Below are 6,608 nucleotides of genomic sequence, written 5' to 3'. Positions count from 1 at the left end.
AAACTGGGAAAATGAAGTTGAATTCCAGTTGATTTCTGTGCGGATGAAGAACCATGACGTTTCATTGTATTCTAATATCTGACACGATTACATAAATGTTGTTTGGCCAAATGAGATGTCTCATGTTGCTCTGTGGTGTTTATAGCCCCGGTTAGTGGCTCTAGCGTGGCACACCTTCACTACTAATCCTTTTTGAGAGGATTGGCTCTGTGGGTTCATGGTGGGGTAGAGGACTAAAATAATGACCTGGTCAGGCGACAGACAGGTGGTAGTGGGAGAGGACGAGCTGCTCTCGAAGGTCAGCCTCTAATCTGAGTGTTTCCTCTTAAACTAGCCGCTCTGCTGCTTTCGGTCAGCGCTGGCAGACTCTGTGACTTTGTTTTGTAAACTCTTTCCTCAGCTGTTAAGCAGCTCTAACCGATCCATCTAATGATTAGCAGTAAACAAATGATTAAACAAAAGCATGTGATTGAAATGTTGCCAGGTGTTTCATGCCTTCTATACTGCAGTGTCCTCAAGGAAGCAGCTCAGGGATGTTAGGACGAAAAAACAAGACCATATTCGGAGCAGAGGTCCTCCTGTCTGATAAACGTGGCCCCAAGACATCTGAACATGTTTTGTGTAACTGTCCAGTAGAGAGTTTAGCAAATACTGATGAAGTATTAATCAATAATTTACGATCACTAACTATTTCCTGTTACTAACTTGGACCGCACACTGGGAACCACTGTATGTATTTCACTGTCAAATATAAACACATATCTAAGCAGGCTGTATATACTCTACATAGATGTGTTTACATGTATGTAACCAACCACTGTACATATATACAGTAAATTATCACACTATACAATCAATATTTACTCCAGCACTCTTTGCACTAATGATGTCAATTACAGAAACAGTTTTGACCTGTATGCAGACACTATATGTTGTTATACATTGTTGTTTTAAGATATATTTATACATGTATCTATTCAAATCTAGATATTCAGTCTAGTTAAATTCCTTGTATGCATAAATATACTTGACCAATAAAACTCCTACTTTTAGGCTTTTATTTTGAAAGACAATGGAATTAAGTTCAGGTCAGGAACATTTGACTCTATCCTTATAACTTTTTCTCTCCCATAATAATAAAATAATCCTAAATTATTATTATTAGTTGCTGTATAGAAATAAAGATCAGAATATAGTTATCAGTGTTAATATTAATACACATACACATACACAGATATAGAAAACACAGTATACGGAGAAATTAAGACATTTTTAAGATGTAAAATATAATAATTAGCTTTAAGCAATAATATTAATTAAAATATAAATTAAAAATAGTTCAAATAGCTCCTCCATCTCCCTTAGTGTAAAATTCAGAATTTAAGAACCATTGTTTTTATTATCGGTGATGATGATGTGATAGTGACAGAAACATTTCAGCTCATTTTTACCAATTCAAACCCAGACTAGAGCAAGAAGCTGCTTAATGAAACAAAAAGAGACTCGGGCTGGACGAGGGCTCTCTCTGCTTCTCTCCAGAGACCCTCGCTTCTTATTGATCCTTATACACTTCCTGCCGGAAGGATGAATCGACGGGAGCCTCGAGGGGGCAGGGGCCTCTTCAACCTCCTGGTCATCCACAGACTCGTCACTGTCTCTCTTACATCACCTCTGTTTTAGTCCCTTCACCTCCTCGTATAAATATCTTTGTTCAACCATCAGCTTATCGCATGGTTCCTTCTTAAATCCTCCCCCATCTCACCCCTAAAGATCAAGAAGAGACTTTCCTCTGTGCATACAGTTCGATGGCAGAGCAGGAACCCATAACATAACACTGCACACAAACAACACAGCCTCCTCGGTGGGCACCATCGATCGGAAGTTCAAATATACACCTCATTTAGACCTCAGAGAGGTGAGACAGGGGAGGGGAAGGGGAGACTGAAAGACAAAAGAAAAAAAAGATGCTTTTGAGCTGATTTCCTGTGAAAGCATCTAAAGTGGTTGAGATGGAGATTGGCCTCCTGAGGCTGTTTGAGGATCAATGTGTCAACAGGCTTTAATAAGAAACTGCCCCTCACTGTTTCCTGACCAGGAAAACACACCACTGATGTTCACAGAGAACTCTGCTTACCTCTGAAGACCAATTGTTTTTAACATGGGATGGACTCCATAACACTCCAAAGCACCTGCATTCGTAAAAATGAATTACTGATGGGAAGCATTTAAATGCTGTAATCTGAAACTTCGTGGAAAACACAGTGCATTAGCTGTCAGAGAAGTAACAGACATAAAAAAGGAAGACTCTAAAGGTAATATGACGTGAAATGGGGAACAAAACAAAATGTACCTGACAGAAGAAACAGTTTCCATGATGCATAAGAGATGTGATCCAGGAGTCCAGTCAGGGTAAATAATGTTAAAAGAGAAAGGGTTTTACAAGTCTGGAAACATATTTTATCTTTCAATAACCACTAGCTAAACATTTGCATCATGAGGTAGTGTACCAGGAAAGCTAAATGTCAGGATTTCCTTGTATGTGCTGCTTCTATTTTTTAGTGCAAGACTACATCACTAGAGTGACCTTTAATGTAGCTGTAATCTGATAGCGAGGCCCTATATATACCCCACACACCTCCTACCATTAATGCAATGTGTGTGTACTACATCAGCTACAAACTCCTGTTATAATCAAATCATGTGCAACTTATTGCTTGCAGTAAACGTGGGGCTTTAAAGACCCTGGAGTGTCTGAAGACGAGGGACAGTTGCCCACTTTAGCCAGTTTGTTATTCGAACCCTGCTTTAGAAGTTCACTGCACGAGCGCACACGCTTTTATCTTTGATTAACAAGTCATGTCATTCCTGCATGTGTTGGGGTACTAACTGGTTTCAATCCCAGTTAAAATCTCACCACCCAGTGTCAGAAGTGTCAGTCTGTAAGAAATTAACAGCTCTAATCCTCAGATGACCTGCTGCTGAAACATCAATGTGTGTGTGTGTGTTTTCTGTACCTGAGGTTGCGTCTCTCCCGCTGAGCTGGCAGGAGATGATGCATGATGAGTGTGATGATGTCATCTGAGCCACTCTGGAGCTCAGCCCAAGATAGCACAGCAAACCACAGTATCAATGACACTGTAAACAACACGAGGAAACAACAACAGGAAGGACGAGCACGTCACTTAGGCATGAGAGACAGTGGTGGAAAAGTGCCATACTTAAATACAGCTTTCAGCTATTTTACGTTACTTTTATGAGTACTTCTATTTTGTGCAACTTTCTAATTCTAGATTGTTTCAGAGGGAAATATTTTTATTTTCATCATTGTTTGTTTCTGGTTATTTACCTGATTAAGATTTCACAACAAAAAATAAGATGATTTTATAAAATCTGATGGACTGTTATAGATTAACCACCCAACAGTAAATAAAGTAAGTCATTCTTAAGTATTCGATATCCATATAATAATATAATATAATACTTAATTTTGCTGTTTTGCTGCAATACATCTGTACTTTTAAGTTTATAATGCAGGACTGTAACTTATGTTAAGTATGTGGATATTTCCTTCACCGACAATGGGATGTTTTCAGTCAATTTTAGGTTAAAACGTATTTAAAGATAAGCTCCAGACATGTTTTAAAACAAAATGTTAAACTCAGAGTTAAGGTGACCTCAGAAAACCTTTCCTTGTTCAGCAGATTCGAAAACACTCTTCTAGTGTCAAACTCTGCACAGACATTCTGTACAGTGAAGTAACAATAAGAAAAACACATTTTTAACAGAGGGGAACTTCAAAAACTTGCAATATGGCAGGCAAAATCCACACAACTTTCAGGAAATACTGTTAATTGTTGTGTTTTGTTGACATTGGCTTTATTTCCTCATTGTTTGGGATCTGAAAATGTGCAAAAGCATAATAATAATCAAAAAAATCCCCTTCAATAATTTTTTCTTTTCTTCTGATGTTGTTAAAACCCAATATGTAATTATTAACTGGTAAAACCTCTCTTTGCCATGAACTGGTGATGAAGATGATGAAATGTCCATAAAGTAGTCCAAAAAGGAAATCCTGCATGTTTTATGAATCATATGGACCCTGCATGAACAAACATATTCCTTTTGTTTGCCAGAATATCATTCAAAGCCAAAGACATGTATATCATCTTACATAGTAAAGTTATGTTTGAGGTCAATCAATCTCTTATAAACAAATGTATAAAAAGAAAACCTTCAGAAATTGTAAATTGGCTTATTTAGGATTTGGAAGAGGTAGTGCTGCATAAATAATACAGTCAACTCCAATCACAGATATCTCTCTCTCTCTCTCTGTGGCTCCAAACAGAAGTAATGTGTCATTTATCAGCAATTCTCATAAAAATAAAAGTATCAAGCTGATAAATCAGCTGCTTTTTGAGCTGTTAAACGAGAGTCTGGGGTCTCCAGTAGCCCGAACATCAGGGTTAATCCATTTAAAATTGAGGTTGCGAATTACATCATTTGAATATGTTAATCATGTTTTTTTTCCCTTTGCAATGACTGTACAATCACATCTTTTGTCTGTGAATTAACATGATCCAAATCCACCCATCACTTCCTATCACCTTCCCCAGATGAGGTGAGAGGAAGGCAGGCAGGGTGGGGAGGAGAATTAGAGGTGGGGGCTCACAGGGTCATAAGAGAGAGAGAGAGTGAGAGAGAGACCGGCTCCATGTTCAGCATCCGGACTTGCTGATTCGGGATCACGTGGCCGAGTGATTCAGCCAGACGATGTCAGAGCAAATCAGAGCGCTGGGGAGCATTCACCATGGAGCCACCTGACAGAGGAGGCTTGTTTCCATAGCAACACCCATGGGGGGAGGGGGAAGGGTGATACAGAGAGGGGGGTAAAACGACTGCATGCAGACAGAGGAAAGGAAGAGAGAGAGAGAGAGAAAGGGGAACAGAGACACTTCCAAAGGGGATTATGAGAGACCAAAATATGTTACCGAATGATTTATCCATAATAAAAATGAATGACACCTCGCAAACAGGCACCAAACTCCCTCAGCAACCATTCCTCTTTTACACAGACACACACTCCCACACACTCTTTGTATCCATGCAACAGTCCTCCGCAGTTTATGGTCTGAGCTACTTACTGACACAAAGGAGAAAAAAATCCTGAATGGTGTGTTTTGTTCAGTGAATGAGATTTTCAGAGCCACTGAGAAATGAATGAGGAGGATGCTTCTGAATGAGAGGAAAAGATCCTACCTGACAAACTAAAGTAGGATTCATGTGGCATGTTCAGCTAACTCCACAAACCAAACTCTGCTAATTTTTTAAAGGTATTTAAAGAAAATAATAGTTGTTATCATTTATTAATTCAACAGTTTAGTTAATTTTTCTGTACACTGTATTTTCCTACATTATAGTCTAAATGTTGTTTAAAGAAGTGTAAGCACCACGGGGGTCCAGACAGACATCTATGGATAATAAAAAAATGAAAACCCTTTGACCGCCATCTTATTTGTTTGTATGCAACCCTGGTTTAAAGTCATGTATGTAAATCTGGTGGAAAACACTAAAGCTGTTTATATTAACTTAATTTGCTTAGTTTCTGCCTAAAAAGGATAAAAATTTAATTTATTTAGTCTAAAAAACAAACAGAATCAACCTTAAAATGTAGAATATAAACTCCTTCTCATGTATTTAAAATGCTCAAAGTCCTAAAAATGATGACATGACATTATCACAAGTAATATGTGGATGTCACCTATGGGACATTTTATAGATAAAACAATAATCAATGCTTTGAAAAAGAAAATAACTACAGCCCTAAAAAGTTCCTTCTTCCATCCAGAGCCATCACTGGGGTCAGTGGTTTCACAGTTGATGCTCGAGGAACACGACGTTCACACAAAATGTCCCATTAAGAATGTTAAAAGGACATCGTAGGATATGTTGGAGGTTATAAAAAAAAACTGTCGGGGAAATGGACAAGGCGATGCAGGAAGAAGCAAGCAGACACAGACAGGAGGGACTCAGAAGAGTCAGCTAAATAATTCATATCCACAATAAAGCATTACTTTACTGCCCTCTGCTGAACCCACGATGGAAGTGAAAAAGCCAACGAAAGAAAGCTTAAATAATCTAATATTCTTTTTTTTTTTATGCTCCTACAGATCAGTTAGTTTCACTCGCTGCAGGATTACATTTGCTCTGAAAATAAACATGACAGTGCACAAATTAAACTGCTGACCCGTCAGTGCCTTATCATTAAAGGAAGGATCGGTCCACGTGAAATGAACCGTCCACTGCAGTAAAAAAACATAACCTCAGGCCATTAGGCTTACTTAAGACTTTTGTTATTCCACAGATGAAGCTTGTTAATATTTATGGAGCTGTCAGTGGGAGCTGGAGAAGCTGGGGATTTGGAGGAAAGAGAAATGGAGACCAGGGGAGTTAAAAAGTGTGTGTATCTAAGTTTTGGGTGTTAAAGGTGAATGGTGCTCTGGAGGGCAGAATGAGGCTGTAGTTGTGCTGAGTGTCTGATTAATAAGCAAAAAAGGGGCCTGAGATAGAGGGGAGATGTGAAGAAGGAGAAGGAAGTGTGTGTGTGTGTG

This window comes from Morone saxatilis, unplaced genomic scaffold, assembly GCF_004916995.1.
Source record: "Morone saxatilis isolate NCDOM2014 unplaced genomic scaffold, NCSU_SB_2.0 Contig8, whole genome shotgun sequence".
Classification (NCBI taxonomy): Eukaryota; Metazoa; Chordata; class Actinopteri; family Moronidae; genus Morone; species Morone saxatilis.
This window is presented reverse-complemented; position numbering follows the sequence as displayed.